The 25,679-nt window shown below is 44.7% G+C and overlaps 1 protein-coding gene across 1 annotated transcript in view; it reads left to right on the plus strand.

The window, feature by feature from the left end:
• The window catches only part of TAF5 (TATA-box binding protein associated factor 5), a 236,777-nt gene that overhangs the window by 47,145 nt on the left and 163,953 nt on the right, over nt 1–25,679 (plus strand). The gene's annotated exons all lie outside the window — the stretch shown is intronic.

Genomic DNA, 25,679 nt, shown 5'->3' on the forward strand with positions numbered 1-25,679 from the left:
CTTCAAACCAAGCAGGGACAATCATGCGCCTCACTTAATAAATAGCAAAGTACTTCGGCATGCGCATCCAGCCCCATAATGCTCTTCAATTATTCTTTACACGATCTGTTGCATGTTAGCTGGCCACTATACAAATCAAACTATTTTAAAAAATACAATACATTGGTTAGGTAGATCTTCTGTCTCTCATTTGGCATTCAAAATATAAAGCTCTCACCACACACAATGCTTATGACTTCAAAATATTTATACCGATTATGATAATTTACAACACCTAAAAGCACAGCATCATTAAATACAGCACCTATATAAACCAATAAATAATACAAGTGCCTAATTAATACTTGTCTCTGATAGTATTAATGTGATATCTGAGCTGTAAGATCTTTTGATCTATGTAAGTGACTCTGTTACATCAAGAATGCTGTTGTGAGCATTACATTGTTGTGCGAGTTGAGTGCTGCTTTGAGAGTTCTGGATTGTAGAGCTAACCATTACTGGTGAATTTCATGTTTTTCATTTTTATTTTGTAACCAGAATTGTACATTAACTTTTTTTAATTGAATTGGATGTTTTTTAAACATACGCTAAGGCGGTGTAACGGATCCTAACAATAACTTCACTTGAACTGCAAATTAAAATTTTTTTTTACTTACTATGACATTGAAGTTGAGAAACCACCATATGCAAATCATTCTTGCCCCTAAATTTCCCTAAAAATAGTCAGTCAAAACCAAACTGCTGAACCTGTCCACGCTGCCTCTGAGATGTTTTCGCCTAAAGGTTCGTGCCCCACAGAACTCGAGCAGCACATCATCCACAAACTTCAGCAAGTTCGAAATGTCTCTTACCTTCGTGGAAGCGTGCAGCCATAATTGTAAGCCATTTTTCTAGTTTTAATAAAGTTGCAAAGGTTTAATATAACTCTCATTGTTGGACCTAGGATCAGTTCTTTGGGCTACCCTTAGCGTTTGCAACAGGGCATACGTTTGATCTTCGCTCTAGGATTAGCTTTCGGATGAGTGCCAGATCTATGATGAATCCTATGTTTAGTGCTGGGCTCAGGGTGAGCTTTTGTCTTTGGCACAGGCCACAGTATGCTAATTCTAAGATTATCTGTGGGTTTAGTACAGTGACTTGAGTTAGGCTTGAGTTTAGCATTTGCTTGGGCTCAGTTGTTAAAAATGAGCCTTGAGCTTAAGTTTGAAGTTTTTCCTTTACGTTCAGAAGATAGATTTAAAATTAGTCATCACATGGCACATCTGAAGAGCCTGCTCTGGGTTTAGGGTAGAGCTAAATAGATTGCCGAGCTGACACTGAGCAGAGGTACAGGGTAAAGAGTGCAACCAAAGTGCAGAGGTTATGACCTGGTCATGGCCAGTAAGCGGTGAGAAAGTGGAATTGAGCAGAGTGCATATCTCCTTACCTAGTAAGCACTTGTGTGTGATGCTAGCAATACTGAAACTCTAGGCAACGCATTTTTGATACTGGCTACACGCACATATTGTGCCATGTGAGGCCTGAAAAGGTTTGCTATGAATGTGATTGAAGACTATGCATTCTGGTGACTGGGCTTGGCCTAGATGCTGTTTGTGCCACTGGCTGTGGGGTACGAAACACATGGAGACGGGAAAGTGGCCAAAGGCTGCAGCTGAAGTCCATGCCCCGTGTCCGTTGTGCAGAACTTGGCCTACTCAAGGGACACTAGAGGCACACTATCAGGGACAGGGTGTGGCTCCAGGTCATGTCCAATAGGTAGGGCAGGCAGGGATGCAGGCAGCTTGGGTAACATGTAAAGTTCTACATTACAAGCACCAATAGTCAAAAGAATATGGTCAATAAAGAAAGTTTTGTGGATGACTACGAAGATCAGGAAATAGCCATGGTTGTAAAGAAAAGCCTCAGGAAAATCTCTGCAAAACACATCCTTTGAAAGAACAATAAGTTTATGATGTATGTACCTTAAAACACTAAGTCATAAAACAATAACACCCCCCCCCCCCCCCCAAAAAATATATATCTTTGTAAAGCACGAACGAATCACCCCTAAGGGTCTCAAGGCACTGCGGTCTGTTGGGAAGATTATGGTGCTGGGGGGAGTTGGCGCCGGAGATTGAACCGTGAACCCAGCGTTCTGTAGTCGGCTGCCCTGGCAGCTGAGTCATTTTTGCTATGAAATATTTTGTGAATAAATTATGACTTTACTATTGAGGTTATCTACAACACCTCAGAAGCTGTAAATAATTATGTTTTTTTATCTTTCTTTTGACTTTTTTTTCCTCTGTACAATTTCTGTGGGGGCTTTAAATGTTGACTGGTATGGAAACCTTTCAACTGCCTTTAATGTTTTTATGTAAATCTGTTTCATATGTGTGAAATGGACCAATTAATTTGTATGTCAAATTGGAAACTCTTTATAAATAATTATCATCTTGTAGCAAGTTTAAAACAGGATATCTATGGAACTACAAATCGCACTGAAGTGCTTACAAAAAAAGGACGAATAGCATCACCCAGTAACACAAAAGCAATTTGTCCCAATCCAGAGGAGTTAGGGAGACGTGACGATGCAGAAGTCGAGAATGATGACAGTGCGGGCTCATTACCAGACACAGATTTTCCTTGGTCCAAACATGTCCTCAGCTGCCAGGTGAAGCAGATGTGTTATGCTTCGTTATGGCCAGCTTGCTGTTTAATTGAGTGATACCAGGGCAAGCTTGGTTTCTCAAGTTATCCACCATGCTGATCATCTGTTTAAAGATTTTATTTTTTAATTGAAATGTTTTTACGTTTATATTTAAATAAAAAATATGTATTTAATAGATTAAATATTGTTTTTTACTTTTTAATTGGTTATGTGATTGTGTTAAATGTAATTTTAAATACTTTTGATATTTATAATTATAATTTGTTTAATAAATACTTTTATAGTGTTATATTATAAATGTGTATGGCACATTTTTTTTCCAGTTACTAATTTAAAAAATTTGTCTTTGGGTTCTAGGGTAATAGGGTGGGAGGGAAGTATTTTAAATGTATTTTGTAAATGTATTAATGGATTTATCGTTTTTATTTTTTATGTTCAGTTCATGTTCTTAGTTTTTAATTTATAATTCTTTTTTTAAATGTACCTCGTCTGGATAGTAAGTGCTGTATAAATGCAATTTTAAATATATCTCCAGATCTCCTATTCTGAATGACCTCTGGCTACTGTCTACGAAGAAACGTGTGTTTAGAGCGAAAACCCGCTACAATCTGAAACCATTCTCCTTTATGCAGTTCCAGGAAGAAAACCACATATACATTGGTAGCTGATGAACGGTGGTGTAGTTTTATTGGTAGCACAATACCTGACACATTTCAGGGAAAGAGTTGCTTTGGTCACAGGTTGAAGAATAGATCAATAATCAATAGATCACATACAGTGTACACAAAGTGCTCAGACAATTGACAGACCGTACAGACATGAGAAGGCTGTAGACCATGTATAAATGAGTTCCATTTTGGAACAATGCATCATTCTGCAGAGTGCAGTATAAGACAGTGTTGCACTATTAGTGAACTATGCAAATATGCTAAGCTTTAAAATAAAAATAATTACATTTGATATACCCAGAGTAGTACATCTTCCAGTGAAAGGTTCCAACATCCAAATAAGGAAAATCAAACATGTCCATTGTAGGCTGACTCGGGTCACTGTACGGAGACACCCCAAAATTAAGAGGTTATTAAGCACAAGAGGGCCAAATCAAAATGTGGCTTCAAAATCTTAATCAGCTGTAGGAAATGTGTTGATGGGAGCCTTCGATTTAGACCATACTGTGTAAACCATACTGTAAAGCCCAAGTGGGCTTCCAACTGATTAATATCTCTATCAAAATAACTGCCTAACCAATTGTAAAATCCAAAAGTCCTAAATACATGTATGATATGTTAATGTATACGTAATATAATCAAATTCAGTCTCTAAGAAAAAATACAATGCTCTAGCTACTTGCATAACCTAAGATCTAAAAACAAAATCTTAGCTCAAATCCCAGGTCCCTGTGCCGGAAGCTTTCTCCTTGAAGCTGTATAAAAAAGATAACACAAGTTAAAATTCGAAATGGCTACCGCCTCACATACTGCAAGGGTAATGACCATGTCAAAGAGCCAAATTGCGAGATATCCCTGCATGTGTAAGCATTATATGGGTGAATCGGGGAACTGAGCTTCTCATGCAGTTAAACTGATTTTGGCTAGTCCGTTTGTTCTGCAAAGACAGTTCTGGCAGTTTTCAAACTGGATACCTTCAGCCATCCCAAGTGGGCTATGAGGCTTTGCAAGGGGAAACCGCGTGAGGGATGTTGCATCACAAAAGCAATACACGGTGTAGCCTTCATCTTGTGCTTCTATCATGCCCCTTCATAAAGGGCAAAGCACATAACATGCACCATAGACGAGCCACATGTTGCAACTTATTTATTATTTATTTATTTATTCAAAGTTTTATATAGCGCGAACAGGATCCTTACAGATATCAGAGCGCTTCACAAAGACAGGGAGGGGCAATAGGAGTAAACAGAGATAATGGGAACAGTATAATAGTCAGTGACATGGTAATAACATGGATGATAAAAACAAACATAAAACCAATCCATATATGATCAGGTAAATAACATGGTAACATGGTAAGTAACATGGTAAGTAACATGGTAAGTAACATGGTAATAACATGGATGATAAAAACAAACATAAAACCAATCCATATATGATAAGGTAAGGGAGTAGTATAGAGCAGCACAGGTCATTGATCCGACTACAATGGCGTACAGGTGGATCAGTAAACCAACGTGTATCATATCTTGGTCGGTAGTAAGAGAGTAGCGTAATAGTGCCCCCAACAAGTCAAGTATAGTGCCAGGGGATAGGCAGAGCAGCGGTACAAGCAATGCAGAGTCTCTGACCCAACATCTGTAGCGATCAGGAGATCTTGGCCAGAAGCATTGTTTTCACCTCTTTCTTGAAGAGTGCAGTGGAGGTGATTAGCCTTGTTTCAGGAGGGAGCGCATTCCAGATCCTGGGTGCCATTCCAGAGAAGGAGCGTTTGTAAGTTTTCGCTTTCCGAAATCTACGAGGTTTCAGGAGTAGATTTTTAGTACTCCTATTGGATCTCGAACCTCCTGATATAGACAGCTTTTGAGCGAGGTAGTTGGGTGCCTTGTGGTGCACGGCCGCGTGTGTCATAGTTGCAATTTTTAGCTGTATTCTGGCTTCAAAAGGCAGCCATTTTAGAGACTTTAGGTCTGGGGATATGTGCGAGTGCTTTCTAGAGCCAGTAATGAGTCTCGCGGCAGCGTTCAGGGAGGCTCTTAAGGGTGCTGTTGTTGATTGTGGGAGACCGCTGAGGGTCGCAATTCCGTAGTCTATTCGAGGGATGACTAGAGCTTGTACAGCAGTTTGGAAGTCTTTGGCCGGGAGGAAGGGTTTAATTTTCCTCAGCGTGTTAATTTGGAAATTAGCTGCTTTTGTGGCTTTGCTGACGTGCTGCTGCATGTCGAGCTTGGCGTCGAGTGTGATGCCTAGGGATTTCGCCGAGTCCACGATGGTAGGTTGGACATTGAGTGCTGTTAGGTTGTTGAGCCAGGTTTGGGTGGTGGAGATTTTCGCCGGAGGTGAGATGAGTAGGAACTCAGTTTTTAGAGCATTCAGTTTGAGGTGATTATCGGCCAGCCAGGATTGGGTGTTAATAAGCGTGGAATTCAGCTGTTTGATATCTTCCGGGGACTGTAACTTTAGGTAGAGTTGTGTGTCATCAGCGTACATATGGAATTGAACATTGGATGCTTGAAGCAAGGTGGCGAGGGGTTCCATAACGAGGTTGAACAGTGTAGGAGAGAGGGTGGATCCTTGTGGAACCCCTAGATCTGCAGGCACAGGTGTAGATAGTACATTGTCGATCTTGAACCTCTGAGACCGGTTGTGAAGGAAAGACGAAAACCATTTGAGAACAGTTCCCGATAGCCCCATCCTAGTACTTAGCAGCTCCAACAAGTTCTCATGTTTGACCGTGTCAAATGCTGACGAGAGATCAAGAAGGATGAGGAGGCAGGACTCATTACGATCCAGAATTTGGAGGGCGTCATCAATTATGTGTGTCATGTGTAATTGACTGACCCAACTTACATGGGATCAAATGGATTTTACATGAAGATGGTCAGTAGATTATTTTCAAGGAATAAAGATGAAAAGTACATTGCTCTTCAGAAGATTATCTGCCCCAACCATCAGTCTAGGAAGAAACGTGGCTAATAAAGTTGAATGAAATGGCAGGATGGCATAGGTGTCTGCAGGGTGCAAGATATCTTTGTCCCTTTAAGTTTGTTTAACTTTTTTTTCTATTCAAGAATTGGAACTGTTATGCCACACCCAACTTAATTTACCAAAGATTATACCATCCAATTATTCTCTAAATATTATTCTGCGGACCATTCAGGTCTAGAGCACTTGGTGCTTTCATTACCATGGTCAATATTAATATTGTTTTTCCAGAATTTGTGAGCAGATTGACAGTGTCTTCAGGGTAAATGTAGGTTTTACTTGGGATTGATATGGAGCAGTAGGACAATCAATCCATCCCCTTTCAGTAGTTTTGATGTTCAACCAAAGTTGTTTTGCCTGCTAATTTTCTTTTACCAAATTTATTTTTTTGTTTGATCTTGTATTTGGATTCTACTTGCTTTTTCAGTGAAGCTGCTAATAACTTAGTCTTGATGAGTAAAGTTAGCACTTTGACATACAAATGTAGTTTCTAATTTTGTATCAGCCCTTTATGCCTTTTCTGTTACCTTCTAACAAATAGTATTCTTTTGTAGGGAGGCGCTATATGGCGCACGACAAAGATGGCCATGCACTAGCGAGGCTCCTGCCAGTTCCTGCCAGTTCGGGCACTTTTCCAGACATCATCCCTATCCTGAGGCGAATTATTTGCTGAAACACGTAGATTCGGTGAGCGGACAGAATCCGGAACAGAGGGAACTAATTCTGGCCGCCCGGACACGGAGCGAACCGGAGCTACAGATCGCGGAAACCTGGGCCAATAACCGCTCACAGCGCTGGAGCGGCGAGACAGCGGAGCTCATCAGGAGAGGCCGAGGATCGGCAGGCCTGCCGGAGCTGAGGGACGGGCGTCAGACTGGTGAGAACGTCCCCGCCGCCCCACCCCGGTGCCCGGGGGTGAATTAACAGGCTTGCGGCCAGAGAGACGCCCAACGCGCAATCAATTGGCGACTGAGGCCGGGGAACGGCGGAGGGGCGATTAGACTTAAAATACAAAAAAAAGCACTATAGGGAACACCTTCCCCAGCGAGTCAACATCGCCGATGGACTGAGGGCCTGGCGGCCTAAGAAACAACGGTGGGGGTAGAGGCCCCACGCATCGAATCGCGCTGCTCTCCTGGGGTGCTGGCGGTGGCCACTGCCTTTTGTGGCCGAGATCCCCCCCTTACATTGCGCTTTATTGACTAGGGCTACAGGCTAGTGCTGTGCCAAGCGATGCATAACTGGAGGACGTAGCGCCAAACTAATACCAGGGACATTGCTGCAAGGCTGCGATGCGCCTGGGAGTAGAACGGCAGGCCCCTGCCCCGAAAGACACTGCTAGGCCCAGCTGTAATGCTCGTATCACAACCGCGTACAACTACAAGGCACTGAGAATAAGGCCAGAGACTGCAGAAGGGTGAAGACGTGACGAACTGGGCGGCCCCATGCCCGCGTTTCGACCACGGACAGACTGCATACTTGAGTGTTAACACAACGCGGCACCAGTTACCACCGCATCGCTCACCCCACTGCGCTGATCCCCCAGACCTCTGGTGAAGGCCGAGGTCCTCCCAGTCGTCACCCTCCCAAAACGTGCGTCATCACAACTGCAGCCAGCAACCGCCATTCTGAAAGGTGAACGCGCAGCAGGGCAAAATGCCTGAGAGATACCAGAGTACCCAGCACAGGACTGCCGACACCAACGCCTGGGAGCGATACCACAGGCCCCTGCCTCAAGAGAAATTACTGGGCCCAGTCGCAATCGCCATACGGTCCTGTGCAGCTTCAGTCTCAACAGCACCGGGGCCAAGGCCAGAGAAAGAGGGAGAAAGAAAATAGAGAAACACTGGTCTTGCGCATACACAAAGCCTAGTTAACCGGCGGAGGGTGCACTTGATCGCTACGGGAGCTGACCCCCCCCCCCACCTCCCCTCCCCCCTCTGACGTTACGGAGGGGGACGAACAAGACTAGGCCCTGCCAGTATAACGGACGATCTGGAACATCACTGCTTCAGTGGGCATACATAGTACGACACCTGCCCCACTGCACCGCGCCATCCACCATCGCGTCCTGCTGGCAGATTGAGGCGGACTAGTGCTCTCGCGGAGTTAGAACAACGCGCCGGGAAGGCCGAAATGGGGCGTAATGATGCCAAACAAGCCAAACTATCATTTGACCCCCGAAAAGTACAGAGATCTGAATCAACTGAAAGCAGAGGCACCGGGCCAGCAGAGCAACCTGATGAGGACTGGAAGACGATTCTGCTAGGCATGAGGCAGAGTCTCGCCTCCATAGATGCCAAGATGGACGCTATGAACACCAGAATGGACTCTGTAGTGCATAAGCTAGAACAACATGACCACAGACTGAAGGACACCGAAACCAGAGTGTCGGAACTGGAGACAGGGCGGCGACGGCAAATACCCAAATGCTCCAAATGGATAAACTACTGAAGGTGATAGCTGAAAAAAATGAAGATTTGGAAGCACGCTCCCGCCAGAATAATGTCCGCATTATTGGTTGGCGGAATCCACCAACACGGGCAGGATGGAGGACTTCATAGAAAAGCTCATAGCAGACCTATTCGGACGAGGGGCCTTTTCTGCCCACCTGACGATAGAAAGAGCTCATCGATCGCTGGCCACGCGCCTGCCGCCGGGAGTGCCGCCCCGGCCAATAATAGCCCGCTTCCTTAACTGTAGGGATAGAGACACTGTTTTAAGACTTGCTCGGGAACTGCGGCAAGTGAGATATGAAAACACCACACTGGCTTTCTATCCGGACTTTACACAGAAAGTTCAAGAGGCACGGCGCAAGTATGCGGCGGTCAAGAAAAAATTACTTGCACAGGATCTACAGTACGCCATGCTCTACCCTGTGAAGCTAAAGATCACTCTCCAGGGGAATTAGTACGTCTTCACTACACCTCAGCAGGCTGAAGCATACCTCAAGAGACACAGCTGAGCTACATCCCGAGAAGCGGAGGAACGACGTCGCTTTACATCCCTATCGCCAGCATCAAATCGGGACTGAGTGTTGCCACTCCTGCTCATGTTGCGGATAGATGGACCTGATGATCGCATTAACTGTCTCTGAGATTGTGATGTATCAATGCTGCTTTCCTCTTTTCTCTGTTCTTCTTTTGTGTGTTACCACCTCTTACAAATCCGTAAGGTGCCCGAACACTCACCCTGTCCCGCTGTAACGGCCGGCTCACAGAGCGTGGCTGTAGGCGGGTGAAACATGGGAGGTGAGATGGTGTGTCGTGGGCCCCTGACGTCTCCACATTCGAGGGCATACTCCCCGGACTTTCCTCTAGAAAGAGGGAGAACACTATAGACTGTTGAGGGCTCTATTGGAGGGAGGGAATTGCATACCCGGCAGGTTGGGGATGTCGGTGTGAGAGGGAGCAGGGTGGGCGCGGGGGAATCGGGACTGGGGATGGCAGAGACTTTACGAATCATTATGGACACACTAATCTTCCGCAGAGTTGACCATTGGGGGGGGGGGGGTTTGGGGGGAATTACTCATGACCTAACTACTGGGTTGCTAAATACAGAGGATAATCTGAATGCTTGGCATTACATAAGAACTACTGCACAGCGACATGGGAGCGACCGGTGACACGCAGGCACTTGGACACAAAAAAAAGTGGCGTTGTGGAATGTCTGTGGTCTCAATGATCCCAGGAAACGTAGACCGACACTAGGCTACCTAGACAGACATGGAGGGACTGTTGCTCTCCTGCAAGAGACGCACCTGGCACCCTGGGGCACCCCTCAATTTGCCTCTCGGGCATCATACAGCGAATTTGCCTCTTACTCCACCTACTCCAGGGGGGTGGCCATACTGATCAAACGAGCAGTGGAATTCACACCACGGTGCTGCTACCCAAACTTCTATATTTATTCACTAACATTCCATACAGCCCGGGACGGCATTTTTTCGCCGCACTTAGAACCCAATTAACGCGATTAATTTGGGGCGGGAAGCAGGCGAGAATTAGCCTTGCCCCGTTGATGCTACCATATCACCATGGGGGTTTTGAAGTCCCTAATTTCGAGCTGTACTACGATTGTGCGCAGGGCCACTTCGCTGTCTATTGGTTTCACCCGCCGCCCTATATGGCACACATTCGCCACAGATGACTGTGATGAATGACCCCAGTTTACAAGTCACTTGTGAGATCTGTCGTAAGATGCTGACCAAACTCACACACTGCACCTGGGGAGATCTGTACGTCCAAGGGCAATTCTGCATGATGCAACATTTTTTTTTTGGGAACACACACCCACAATTATGGATACCTTCCTATATACCAGACTCGGACAAAGCGTCCGCGCGATCACCCCCAGCTTCCCGGATGAACCAGATACTCCTGCACCCCTCCACGCACTCTTGCAAAAAGATGCTCCTCAACACGTTGTAACACTACTCTATAAACATGTGCAGAACACACCACTGACTACCACACTACGGGCGCGCACCGATTGGGATGGAGATCTTGATACACCACTCGCGGATGAGCAATGGGCTGCTAGCTGCACACAAACAAACGCAGTCACGGGGAATTCTAGGTGGAGGCTAGTTCACTTCAAATTCCTCCACCGTCTATGTTACACCCCTGCTAAACTGTACAAGTCCCGTCTCAGAGATACTGACTGCTGTAACCGCTGTGGGAGGGAGGGAGTGGACTTTTTCCACCTGGCATGGACCTGCCCTAGAGTGGCCCAATACTAGTTTGAGGTCTTCGCAGGTTTGTCAGATATGCTGGGGGTAGAGCTCACACCATGCCCACTGGTAGCGCTGTTGGGCCTCTCACACAACATCTCGACCATACACAAAAAGTTTCTGGCACTAAGCCTTCTCCTAGCTAAACGCCAAGTGGCGTGTAGATGGGGGAGGGCGAGCCCCTAAAGTCAAGGCTAGGGTCTCTACCATGACAACGTGGCAGGATCAATTCCATACATATGCAGAGTTACTACCCCTGAATTCACGCCCAAAAGATGTCTGGGGACCGCTCACATCCTACCTTCTAAGGCAGCAAGAGGGCGAAGTGGAGAGGCCGAGGACACACACACCTGGGGAAACAATACAGCTCTGGAGTTTGATGAGGCAACGCCTTCGTGCGCATAACCACAGATTGAGACGGGTACATATGGACTGCTTCCACAGAGACAATCACCCTACACACTGCAACAGATGGGAATAGATGGAGGGGACAAACAGGCTAGGGTGAGACACGACGGTACCACATAGATGCAGACCTGGCAAGTTCTGCGTCGTATTGCCTTAAATATTGTCACTCATGTTGCATGGTCATCAGCTGAATTGACATTTGCCGTCGTAGGACCCTGGTATGATGCAAGCACTATTGTGAGGGTGAGGGTGAGGGTGAGAGGCGACTGTAATTAAAACTTGTTTTTTGTTACTGATCGTCAACATGTACGGGAAGGTGCCTTTATGCTTACGTGCTTATTCGTCACTGTATTGGTCGCAATATTGCACTGATGTACCGTACCCCTTTTCTCCTTTTGCTAATAAAGGTGTTGAAAAATGAAAAAAAGTGTTCTTTTGTAGGAAGTTTTTAGGTTGAGCTAGAGAAAGCAATGGGAAGCATTGCGTCCAGCGAAGTATCTATTGTTGTCAGCTTGCTGGGAATCTGAGACAGGGGATGTGAACGAGCAAGCCCTCGGCGATTTTACCCTGTGGGCGCGCACGCCCAGGCCGGCGCCGTGCACATCTCCTATCCCACATTCTCAGCAAGTGACACACACACACACTCACACACTCACTCACTCACTCGACTGCTGACCATCATATCTGGAGCGCCGGGTCCTCTGCTCCCGATGGGTGGGCGGGGGCGACAATGCCAGGGACAGGCTAATAACTTTCAGCCTGCTAACTTTCTACTACGGGAGCGGCTGCTGCGGTGCACGGGCGGGGAAGGATGGTGGCTGCTCAGGATTCGTAGCCCCTGCCCTTCAGCCGCCTCCCGCAGCAGCGCGCGTTTGCCTCGCTCCCTCCCCCCCGCTCCTCTGTGGTGCGCGCGCACCACTGGATCATAATTCCCTTGTATCCCTTCATGGTCTCTTTACCCTTGTCTATGTCTACTCCTCTTGTCCGCCCTTGTTTTTAGTAATGTGGCCGGATTCTTGCGCTTGGCACCTCTCGAAAAATGTATGGTGATACCGAATAATGATCACATAATTGACTATTTACTTTATGAACTCGTTTGCTTTTATCTGGACAACCCTCGTCCCGTCACCCACTGAACCCATCAGCTGTAGGTCCCTGCACTTGCAGGGGCGCTGGGAGGACAGGAGCAGTAACAGGTGTGCGGAATATACCGAGGGGCGCTTCCTGCACTTACCCGGTCCGCTCTGGCGCTGTGTGTCTCCGGCCTCCCTCGGGCTGCAGAGCGGGGGCAGATGTCAGAAACCCCAGGGTCTGAGGTGGTGAAGCCGCCTCACTTCAGACGGGCGCCGGCCGCGGGATGCTGCGGTATGGCCGCGCCTCCCCCCTCCTCGCAGCCTCTAATACACACCCGCGAGGGGGCGGAGCATCCTCCGCCCGCAGGGCCCGTACCAGCCTGGCCGGTTATATAAAGGCTCTTAGGTAACCCCTGGACACCCCTGTAAAGTAGCGCGAGGCCAGGCCCTTCCACCCACCGAGGCGCGGATGGATCTAATGCACGGGCGAGAAGACGCAACTCTGAGCTGGAGACAGAGCTCATGGTGTGAACGCGCCTTTTAGGAAAGCCCAATGATTTGTCCAAAAAGTGAGTGGCCCAATAAGTTTACTCTGAATCTTCTCCGAGACACGTGGCCTCTATAATTAAAGGTGTGGTTTGAAAAGGGTCAATTAAAATCCTATACATCCCAGAGTGGCCACCAACCTTGATTTTGATGCCTCTCATTCCCTAAGCTTTCTGCGATTACATCCAACAATATAACCAGGGCTGCTAGATTCATGCGATTGTTCAGTAAAAATAGTGCTTTAAGTCACATGCTGGGGTCTCATAGCACTATAGATACACTATAGATACACCTTACTATTCCCAACTGGTGCACCAATGATTCATTTCTGGGACTGGTTACTATAAATCCAACATTCAACATTCACATTCATTCACAGATATTTATAGTGATCAGAACCTTTCAAAACGTAAAAGAAAGGGTGAGGATGTGGCCTAAGGGTTGGGGTGGACTTCATTGAAGCCGGGTTCGAGTCTCCGTAGGAACTCCACATCCTGCGATTCAGGGTAGTGATTCAGAAAAGGGGGGTGGTGATGTACAGAGTGTCTGAATTAAGCAGACCACTCTTACCCAGTCCAAAGATCAGGGCTTGATCCATCACCGTTTTTTAGCTCACTGCACCATCCCAGCTCAGAACTTGGCTATATGCAAATTAGTCTGACCCTGGCCCAGTGCATCATGGGAACAGGGCAGACCAAACTACCAAGCCAATTCTTATACTGGGAAGGAAACAAGCTACCGGGGACCGGTTTCTGGCATTTCAGCCGTCTTCGGCCCGGCTTGCTTGAATCCTGATGGTGCAATGAGCAAGGGACTCACATCTGAGTATACCCTTCCACGCTTATGGTGGACAAAAATGATTCAGAAAAGGGGGGTGGTGATGAACAGAGTGTCTGAATTAAGCAGACCACTCTTACCCAGTCCAAAGATCAGGGCTTGATCCATCACCGTTTTTTAGCTCACTGCACCATCCCAGCTCAGAACTTGGCTATATGCAAATTAGTCTGACCCTGGCCCAGTGCATCATGGGAACAGGGCAGACCAAACTACCAAGCCAATTCTTATACTGGGAAGGAAACAAGCTACCGGGGACCGGTTTCTGGCATTTCAGCCGTCTTCGGCCCGGCTTGCTTGAATCCTGATGGTGCAATGAGCAAGGGACTCACATCTGAGTATACCCTTCCACGCTTATGGTGGACAAAAATGATTCAGAAAAGGGGGGTGGTGATGAACAGAGTGTCTGAATTAAGCAGACCACTCTTACCCAGTCCAAAGATCAGGGCTTGATCCATCACCGTTTTTTAGCTCACTGCACCATCCCAGCTCAGAACTTGGCTATATGCAAATTAGTCTGACCCTGGCCCAGTGCATCATGGGAACAGGGCAGACCAAACTACCAAGCCAATTCTTATACTGGGAAGGAAACAAGCTACCGGGGACCGGTTTCTGGCATTTCAGCCGTCTTCGGCCCGGCTTGCTTGAATCCTGATGGTGCAATGAGCAAGGGACTCACATCTGAGTATACCCTTCCACGCTTATGGTGGACAAAAATGATTCAGAAAAGGGGGGTGGTGATGAACAGAGTGTCTGAATTAAGCAGACCACTCTTACCCAGTCCAAAGATCAGGGCTTGATCCATCACCGTTTTTTAGCTCACTGCACCATCCCAGCTCAGAACTTGGCTATATGCAAATTAGTCTGACCCTGGCCCAGTGCATCAGGGTAGATCACTTAATCTCTCCCCGTGCCTGACAAAAAACAAAATGAATGTGAACGTCTGTAACGTAACTGGTGCTCATGTATAGCGCTCTGACATCTTCAGGTCTAGTTTGTGCCATATATACCCCCCCCCCCTGCACCAAAAAAAACGTATTTCCCAAATATTACTTTCTTTCATTTATTGTTCGTTTAAGGTGTGTTATATGTATGTACATGAAGGTGCAAAGTGCTGCAAACACACAATGTCTTAATACTTTGCTCTTTTTAGCAACTCTTTGTCCCTGCCCCAAACACACACGACCCTCCCCCATCCATTGAGGATAACAGTTCCTGAACTTTTGATGCACTTTAACCTCTGAACGGCTTTGCTCATGTTTTCTATTCAATAACCATCGATAAGCACTGCACGCGATATAAGAACTTCTTTACGTAAATCAGGCTCAGTGTGCTCACTGCTCCCCAGGGGGAGGCGTTCTCCTGGGAGGGCAGCAGCACACAATAGTGCGTGACTCGTCAGGCAGGTCGCTGGGGAGGTGACCACGGGAATCATGGGAACCAACCGGCTAAAAATATTACTGCTCGCGTGTTTCTATTACCTGAGCGCTCATCACCACTGCATGTGAAATTAATGTGAGTTGAGAAGGGTACTTGAACGGAGCTCTGGGTGCACATTGTCCTCGTGCTCAAAATAAGTCTAAAAGCTTCAGCTTAGAGGCGATTTTGCATATTACCATAAAAACGCACATTTCCCACCAAATTTAGAGGCTTCCTCTTAAAATGCTGGATAAACAGTACAAAGGGTGCAAATTGTCATTTGTTGGAAAGTGCACCTACATTTCTTTGACCTGGCCCCAGAACGAAGCCTACGGACAATGCTCGTTCAAAGGAAGCTGCACTATTACACGCACCTTTCAGTGGGAAACCACAGACCAATTAACTATGTTTTTATTTTTTTATACTCACCATTTGTATAGCGCACTGCTGCCACTTTTGCATTCTCGAGTTGAATCGCTCAATCAATCATATTTCGTTTCAAACACTGGAGCAACCTTGCACGGTTGGAAGTGTGCGTGGTTGCAATATGGCTAGGCAGGATGGGAATGTTAAGGTGGCCTCTAGAACATTCTAAGTGCTACGTCAACGCGTGCAGATTGATGGTGCTCTTAAGCTTAAGGGCCTAATCAAAGCTTTATCAATTCTGCAATATGAACGTCACGGGCTCGATTCCAGCAGTAGGCCTGCACATTGATTGTGTAAATTGTGCACCCACTCATTAGCATTAGCACGGGGTGTGCTAATAAGCAGATCCTTATAGATCCTAGCAGATCCTATAGGCAATCCGATGTCTGCAAAAGCTCATATTTGCTCTTTTGTCCTGTCATTTGGACAAGGTTTGACTTGTTTAGTTACGAGAGCAAATTTGCTCCCGACTTTAAGCTATTGCCATTATAAATTACAATAACTCTTATTTAAGTATTAATTATTTTAAAAAAATACAAGCCATTGTTATTTGTAATATCAATACAGCTAAGTCCCGTAAATACAAAACATGTTGCATTACAAATGCTATAGGTGTCGCATTTGTAAAAATTAAAAATATTGGCATTGTAAATGACAAAGCTATTAATCAAAACCAACACATAAATAAAAAAAAATTCATTTACAATACCAATAGCTCAAACTGTCCTACTGGGAGACCTATTGCATTGCAAATGCTTGTTTTTTTGCTAACTACACAGGAGAGAAGTATATGTGCTCAAATATACGTATGATGTCCTACAGCATACTACATCAGGTCAATAAGCAATTCAAAGTACTCCAGACAGCCCCTGTTTATATTGAGCTTTGCGACCCTATGCCTCTAGTTTCAACTATACTCTCTGGGCAGAAATAGTCTGTCTGACTCCTGCGTCTAGACATCCGGGCAATGCTATGTTTTTATTTTGATCGTGTGGAAACTCCTCATTTCAATGTTTTATCTACTTGGGATTCTTGCTGGATGCTGCTTTGGATGACCACATTTTGTCTGTTCTCCCACTGTTTGAACAGTATCATTTATGAGAGTACCTCCTTCAGTAAGCTCAGAGTCTATCTGTATGCCTATGATGGTTCTTCAATTGTCTCAACTTACATTACCACATAGATAAACTCTGCCATGCATGCTTCCATTAAGTTACAAACAGTGACTCCTCTCTTGCAATACCTCTTGTCCATAGTCCTTTATGCTGCGCTGCTTAGCTCAGTGTCTGCTCTTAATGCAACCAACTTTGACGGGGATTTAGGGTACATGTAGTGGGCTGTCTTTGGTATGTCTAGATTCACTAGTGCCTCTGCTGTATTTGCTTATTCATGCACCCCTTATCCTTCATCACAAACCTCCATTGACCCTCCAGACTTGGTATATGTAAGTACCCATTTAACCCTTACCCTCTTCATAGCTAGCAATGTTTAATCACCACGGAGAATATATACCTGTTCAAGTGTTGCCAAAAGCCTTTTCTGCTCCCCTTTATGAAACTGATTTATTTATTCTAGCACTCAATAGGAAACCCCTTCCTAGTTGTTGATATGACCGTCAGTGCTCTACCTTAATTGCTTATAATGGTAATAATATTGATAGCATTTGTTTTACAAATGTTATCGACATAGCTCCACACAAGCAATTTATGGGCATACTTTGCAACAAAGAGAATTGCTTATATTGAGAAAATGCAGTTAACAAAACCAGCATGTAATCAGCACTGAGCTGTTTTAGACAAAATAAGGTTATTTGACCTCCTTTCCTATGGTAAAACTGGGTAGGACTGATGTAAATAAAATACTGGGGGTCTGATCTTACAGTTCATTTGTTTCTTAAAGTTGTATATGAAGTCTGCAAAAACTGAGAGATCGATCTTAAGTAAATTCTGATGTATTTTAGGTAGAATGTCTTTTAACTCCTTCACTGATCCATGTAGTACAGCTTCACAACCAGGCCAATACACATTTGTATTAGGAAATTACCCTTGTTTTGGTCCCTATAGTGTATTGTGACAGATGTACAAGCACAAGGTCATTTTGGGATGGAGAGATTTAAGCTCCAAAGTTTCTGATTTTGAATGAAGCCACAATTGGAGCCTCCTTTTTTTGCTTCCTTTTCCTATACTTCTGGCACCACATTGCGCCTGTTTAGAGAAAAGCAAGAAGTTTAACCGAGTCTGTAAGCATAACATAGTTAGGGCTCCCGGTTTTATGGTATTTATTTGACATTTCCGTCTGTATTTAGCCTCATTTATTTTTTGTCAACCTTATCTGTATTTATCCATATTTATTTTGGGTTCTGTGGAGCCAATAAACCTGAAACTTGTATATTTCTACATTTATTTAACCAATAATTATGCAGTCATGCTTGAATGCCTGCCAGGTTTCAATGATATGAACACCCGCAGAAGATAAATCAATGTTCTTTTACGAAAATATGCACATTTCAGTATCCGCATTGTGCAGGTCTACTGCTGTTCAAGCCTGTTTACTAACATTCCTTTTTTGCTAACCCCCTCACCTCTCAATCCACACAGTTATTGCGCTGGCAGTCATCATAAAGTGCATTTAGAATCACTCAAAGCACCTAATTTCCATTTTTATCCACATTTAAAAATACATACAGACAAGAAAATAAATGTTTTTCTGTCTGTATTTATCTGTAAAAATCAGTAAAAATGGAAAACAGGGAGCCTTAATTATAGTATATTTAATAACCTTTATTAGATTTGCTGTTCTCCTTAGTATTTCAAAATCGTACATTTTTCAACCTCTGAAAAGAAATTCATTTAAAACAAAATGGAAGTCAAAGTGAGTTGCATTATGACCGTGTTCATTTTTGCATTTAAAGAGGATACAGCAATCCAGAACCATTGATTATTTTATGTCATTTTACTAAGAACTCAGAAACCGCTTCATTACCAAAATAAAACAGCTGACTAGTTTCCGCCATTTGTCTATAGACTTACAAGTTGCTTTCTTAATCTATACTTTCCACTGGCTTTCATTGAACCTCATTGAAACTCTATATTCTGTTTAGTAGTGTGCTGATCATTTCCCAGTTTGGTGTTCAAAGGTAATCATTTGCTCACTGTGGGTTAAATGTATTTCACACGCTCTTTAAGCTTTAACATGTTTTGAGATGGTTAATGCTGCTTTTGAGTGAAAATTACCTATTTACGTAATATTTGTATTTTTTTGCAATAATAAAAAAAAAAGTAAAGGAGGAGCGGTGAGTCCCACAAAGCAAATAAAGACAGAAATGGTAGTATAGCCTTATAAAATTCAACAAGGTGGATAATCATTCTCTATACCAGATTTACAGGCAGTTTCAGAGACGAGGCTTTACAACAATCTGGCGCACGTGAGAAATATATTTTTCCGGTGGTCTGTTGAAAGCGGATACTGAATTCAAATGTGGTGTCATTAACCAGATTCATTTTATGTTCTTTAAAACCTTGAACAAAAGCACTAAGCAGTGCTTTACAATAATCAGTTTAATATTGTTATAGATTTGATAAATAAATAATTTGTATTCATATCGTAGATGTCAGCCTGAAAGTTGTGTGGCTGAACGTTCAGTGGTTATGGCAACAATAAAACTGGGAGAGAAAGCAGCATACGTTTTAACCATTGCATAATGCAGTTTGTGAAGGACTTTGAAAAAAGTTAACTTAATTTATTTTGTTTATATTATTATTATTATTATTGTTGTTGTTGCTAAATGTATATGGTGCAACAGCTCCCGGAGGTTTCCGGCGCCTACGGACCCGACCTGGAGAAATAGAGGTTGAATAACCGCATTTTGAGGCCTTTACGGAAATTGAGGTAATTATGTTCGTAGCGAAGTGGAGATGGGAGAGAGTTCCTTAGAGACAGGGCCAAGTAAGCAAAGGACCGTCCGCCCATGCATGCGAGTTTTATCCTAGGAACTTGAAACTTAGCCTGATTGGAAGATCTAAGAAGGCGTGTTGGGATATAAGGCCGAACTAAGGTCCTAAGGTTAAGAGGTGCAGTACCGGCATTAATCTTGTGAATTTACATTTGGATATCTTAATAGTTTCAAAGTGTAATGAACACTGATGAAATCAACACTTACTATCGGTCTAATAGTTGCTAACCATGAGATAGAAGACAGATAGATGGCCTATATTCTTGGCTCGTATCTCGCTGGTTCTCTGTGCCACCTTGCTCAGGTGGAAGCAAATGTATGGGGGCTCGCACAATATTATCTACTTGCCACAGATAATTTATGTATTCATTCATCTGTACATGTTGTTAGGAGCCCCCTTACAAATGCATCATTTTCAAGTCTCGTCTACAGACAGCTTTAAGCTGTGTATTGTAAAAAAATCGTAAACAGCATTGCTTACAGTGGGGTTTGAGCCAGCCCGTTGATTACCACTGGCTGACAACAAACTAATATGCATGCTTCTTACAGAGGGCTTCCATTCCATGAGAATTGTCTTTACCATTCTTTTTATTTTTTTAATGTTTTTATTTATTTATTTTCCTCATTCGCGTTCATGGTTTCTAGCTGTCAAGCTACCAAGCAAGGGAGAAAGGTATAAAAGAGTACCGTCATGCTGCCTCAGTCTGAGCTGGCAGGGATAGCAGGCAGGGAGTGGCAGTGCATTCACAACAGCAACGACTGGTTCACACCAATCAGAACGCCTTGTTGCCCAGATGGCAGATGACACCCATTGAGCCAGTTACCACGATTGCTAATGCCTGTCAGTATAAGTATCGGGCATAGCAGGGAGAATGAACTATGGCTACATCATCATCGGACCTGGGGGAAAAAAAAAACCCAGATTCAATGCGACCAATCAAACAAGTGCCAAAAGGCTCTCTTATCTTGTTTCCCAGCCCTGGCGAGGTCTAGTTTTGAAATTTGAAGGATTGAAGTGCACCAGTCATGAAAGGAAGGGATGGAGGCATCCTTCCAATGCTTACAGATTTCTCTGCGGGCCGCCAGGATAGAATAGAATAGAAGGTCCTTGGCTGGACTTAGAGTCTGGTCCACAACTCCAAAGATGGTAATACGAAGATCAATCACTACTGTGAAACTCAGAGAAGATGACAATTTGCTGCTGATCGAGTCCCAGAAAGGTGCTAGGTGAGGACAATCAAAAAACATATGCGTATCCTCGGCCTCACTGTGCACAAGCCACAGGACCTCCCAGGGAGAACTTGGATAACCTCTGTGGGGAGTAGTATGCCCTATTCAGGGTGAAAAGATGGTTTCTACGAAGCCAGCCTGGTTTAACTAAGTCCCATAATACTTTACAGGACATTAACCACAGGTCTTTCACATTCAGGCCTGGCATCGATTCTCCCCATAATAGCTCAGGAAGGTGAAACTTGCCATCAATCTCTTCCAGTATTACATTATACCATAAAGAAGTCTCTCTTTTTTTGCTGGAGGCTTATCGAATAGTAGAGATTCAAGTTCACAACCTCCTCCTAATGGCGCTTTGTTCCAGCGTGTAGTTTGGATGGTTACTGTTTGAGCCCAACTTGATATTTGGAAGTATTTGAATCTAGAAAGGTTAGGCCCCACCTTGTTTAGTAGATATTCCCAAGGAAGCAGGGTCCCTTCCAAAAACAGGTCTCCCCAAACTGTTATTCCAGCCTCTCTCAACTGGAGTGCTAATGTGTAGCCCACCCAGCCTGGAGCCAAAGGTAGGTCCCATATTGGAGATCTGCTAGAGTAATACCCCAATTTTATTGAAGATCTCATCTTTGCCCAGGTTCTTGCCAGGCCATGCAGCACCTCCAATTTTACCTTTTTAAAAAATTTGGGGTCACCAAATTTAAACAAGTAGCCTGATTGCCCAACTCCTTCACATTTCAATAAAGCCAGAAACATGCTACCAATACCCTCATCTGTTGGCATTTTAAGCAACATACGTGCGTGAGATAGTTGAAACGCCCACGCATAAATCTGTAACTCGCCCGCCCCCCCCCCCCCCCCCCCCCCCCGTTCTCCCTGCGGCGCCTGATTTTTTTTTTCCAGGCTATCCTTGGATTTTTATTATTCCAAATAAATAAAGACATTTCGCCCTGTAACTTAGCCAGCAACGAGGGATCAAAAATAAGTGGTATAATATTAAATAAGAAAGAAACCTTCGGTAAGATAGACATTTTTACGAGATTTACTTTGCCTAATAAAGACAGGGGGAGGTGCTGCCAAGATCTCATTAGCTTTCGACATTCCTTTGCAACTACAGCAAAGTTCAAGGGGGCGATAAGGCTAATATCTTTAACAATGTTTAGCCCTAAATAGCGCAGACTTGTGCTTAATTGCTCATTGAATCCACTTGCATCGGTGTTCCTAACCATTATCTCGGTCTTCGAGGCGTTTACCTCGTAACCTGAGACTTCCCCGAATTCCAAGGCTATCTTAATGGCTGCAGGAAACACGGTGTTGATTTCTGAAGTCATTATCATGACATCGTCCGCGTAGAGGGCCACCCTCTTTTCCCAATCTCTATAGATAAAATGCTTGATGGTATCATCCTCTCTTAATTTCTGCGCAAAAGGCTTAATATAGAGATCGAATAACAGAGGGGATAGAGGGAAGCCCTGTTGTGTTCCTCTTGTTATCTGCAAGACCTGTTGTGTTCCTCTTGTTATCTGCAAAGGGTTCAGACAGGCCCCCATTTACCAAAACAGAAGCAGTTGTACTATGGTACAGCAGTTTCACTGATCTGCGAAAGCCCTCACCGACGTTGAATTTATTCAAGGCCCCTGACAGTTATGTCCAATTGACCCTGTCGAAGGCCTTGGTGGCGTCCAACATGAGGATAGCCAATGGAATGGAGTCCTTGGTCGCAATATCTATGGTGCCTATTAGGTTGTAAGTTAGTTCATAAAGTTGGCGACCCCTAACAAAACCCTTCTGGTTAGGATGTAAAATATCGGGGGCAACCTGACTCAACCTACTTGCTAAAAGGGATGCAAAGATTTTATAGTCTGCGTTCAAGATTGATATGGGGCGATACGAACCACAGTTGGTAGCGGGTTTGCCAGGTTTTAAAATAAGCGTAATAGATGCTCCATTCCAAGATGTTGGTGGAAGCGCCCCCTCCTGCAGTATTTGATTGAACAGGACAGCAAGGAAGGGAGATATTTCTAACACCAGATTTTTATAAAGCTCAGCTGGCAGGCCATCTGGGCCTGCAGCCTTGCCCCCCTTGCTACCCTGAACAGCCAAAATAACCTCTTCCTCTGTAATCACTTTGTCCAGGAAGGCACTTTGTTCAGAGGATAGTGAAGGTAAAGAGACAACCTCCAGCCATCTAGCTATACTATCAGTGGTGATGTTCCTGTCCTCCTGATATATACTTTGGAAGAAGTCTTTAAAGGCTGTTCTAATATCTGAATCTGAAGGAAAGGTGCCTTGACTTGTTTTAAGAGAATCTATGATGTTGCGTGCCTGGTCGGTTTTTGACTTCCAGGCCAGTAGTTTACCAGCCCCTTCCCCATATTCAAAGTTGGTTAACTTGCTCACCTCCCATTTCTGTAGAATACGTTGATTTAGAACGGAAGCCAGTTTCTCTTTTAATGCAAGCAAATTCCTATGTAATAGTGGGAAATCATAATTAGGAGCATTGTTACTGGTTTCTAAATCTGCTTGTGCTGCAAGTATGTCAGTTTCAATGGATGCTATTTCTTGTGTATATTGCCTCCTTCGAAACACTACCTTGTTCTTAATTACACCTCTGAGAAAGCACTTAAAGGCATCCCATGCTATGCCAGGCTCAGCAGAGCCGATGTTTGCTTGCATAAACTCTTGTGCTTCAGATTTAATGAATGAAACATCATCCGGTGTCGAAAGAAAGGATCTGTTGAAAGACCAAGATCTGGAGGAAGGTGTAATTACTCCAACTAGATCCAAGGATTCTGAAGAATGATCAGTCAAATGCGTAGGCAAATAGCTAACATTCTTTACAGAATCAACTAAGTTGCGGCTTATTAAAATAAAGTAAATTCTGGATTGGTGCCGGTATTTGTAATTTCGAAACGAAAATCCAGATTCCAGTCCTGCTCTTGCTCTCCAGATATCTATGTATCCATATTGACTCATACAATTAAGAAGGAAAGCTCTAGACTTTGACAATACTTGCTGCCTACTACTTGGGGTCTTATCAAGCACTGGATCGAGCCCGATATTAAAATCCCCTGCTATGATAATAGGCTTGGGGAAGTGCAAAAGATGAGAAAATAGTAGTTCTAGAGCTGTGGGATCATCCTGATTGGGCCCATAATAACCTACTAAAGTCAAGCGTGCTCCACCTATATCCACAGCGGTAATTGCCCACCTGCCACCAGAATCCACCTTCTGCGTGATAACTCTTGTATTTAAGGATTTTTTAAAAAGAATAGTCACACCCTTTATGTTTAATGTTTGGGACGTGGATACTGAGACGTCTATCCACCTGTTCTTCTTGACCAATTTGAGCATCTCAGCCTCGATTAAATGGGTCTCCTGGAGTATAATGACCTGCGCATCCGAATCTCGTAGATATTGTACGATCCTATTTGCTCTTGGTTTGGTGCGCAGGCCATTTACATTCCAGGAGAGGATCCTAAGATTACTCATAAGTCATAAGTCGTGCCTTACCCACAAGTCTAGCTAAAAAAGGAAAATCATCTTGAACGCCTACCAAAGTTAAATAAACTACCCATATTTTATCGAAATAATAATCGGAAACCAATCCGAAAATGAGGAAACTTTTTTATGTTTTATTTCCCAACCCCCTTTTACCCCAGTGCCCCAACCTGCCCTCCCCCTCCCATGAGAAACCCTTGTACTGTCTAACCGGATCAGGTCCGGTTGATGGTACCCCCTACCCTACCCAGGCCCCTGTAGAGTGTGAATTATGATTTTTTTTTTCCCTTTCTTTACTTTTTTTTCCCCTCCCTTTTCCTTCCCTCCCCCCCCCCCCCCCCTTTTTTTCCTAATTATATATTTTCTCTTTTTAGGTCGAGGCTACCGTCGCTCTGCGAAGCAGTGGGCGGAGCCGAAGATTTTATGACTTCAACAGTGGGGCTTTAACCCGCTACTCTCTTCCATTGGCTAGCTCCATAAATGGAGGCTAGCCATTGGAAGAGATGTGTGTCATTTAGTGTTTGTCCCCGGCTTGAGCAGATTCGTGGGCGTTTCGGTCTTTTTTAAGCCCCACCCCTTTTTTACGTCATGCAGAGGTGGGACCATTGTGGGTGTTTCCTTTTTTTTTTTTTTTTTCCAGGGCTGTTTTTTCGTCAGTCTGTGCCAGCTCTGTCCCAGTCCCCTCTGAAGCCTCTCCCGAACCCCATTGTTCTGCTCTATGGGCCCATTTCAGATATCTTTGCCCAGCTGACTTCCCGCACTGTGACCGTACTTTGGACTCTTCTGCCAATGGCTGTCTAATGTTACTTGTCTTCTGATAGTTGCCTGGTGCAGTTGTTGTGGCGCAGCGTGGGCACTGCTCAGTGTCGAATAGCTGGTGGTCGGCCTGTGAACCAGTTGCAATCAATCACCCCCTTATCAGGCGCGGCCCAGGGCGGCTCGGAGCTCGTTAGGTGATTCTCCTTTGCCAGCGCGGGTGATGTCATGGCCCTCACCTCCTCCCCCCTACACTTAATTTAACCTTTTCTCTCTGTGCTGCGTGATGGGCGCCTCCACAACCATATCCTGTCGGGCTGGGAGGGCAAGTCGTGGAGGGAAGGAGAGACGTTATCAGATATGTCCAGGGCGAGCCGAGCTCCACCCTTTCCGTTCCCGCAGCGTTGCTAATGCGGATCACGTTTAACGACGATTGTTGAACCTTGAGAAGGCTGTGCTGCTCACAGCTGCACCGACCAGAGTTGGCTCATATCCTGCGTTCCTCACC

Source organism: Lissotriton vulgaris, chromosome 5 (genome assembly GCF_964263255.1).
Source record: "Lissotriton vulgaris chromosome 5, aLisVul1.2, whole genome shotgun sequence".
NCBI classification, from domain to species: Eukaryota; Metazoa; Chordata; class Amphibia; order Caudata; family Salamandridae; genus Lissotriton; species Lissotriton vulgaris.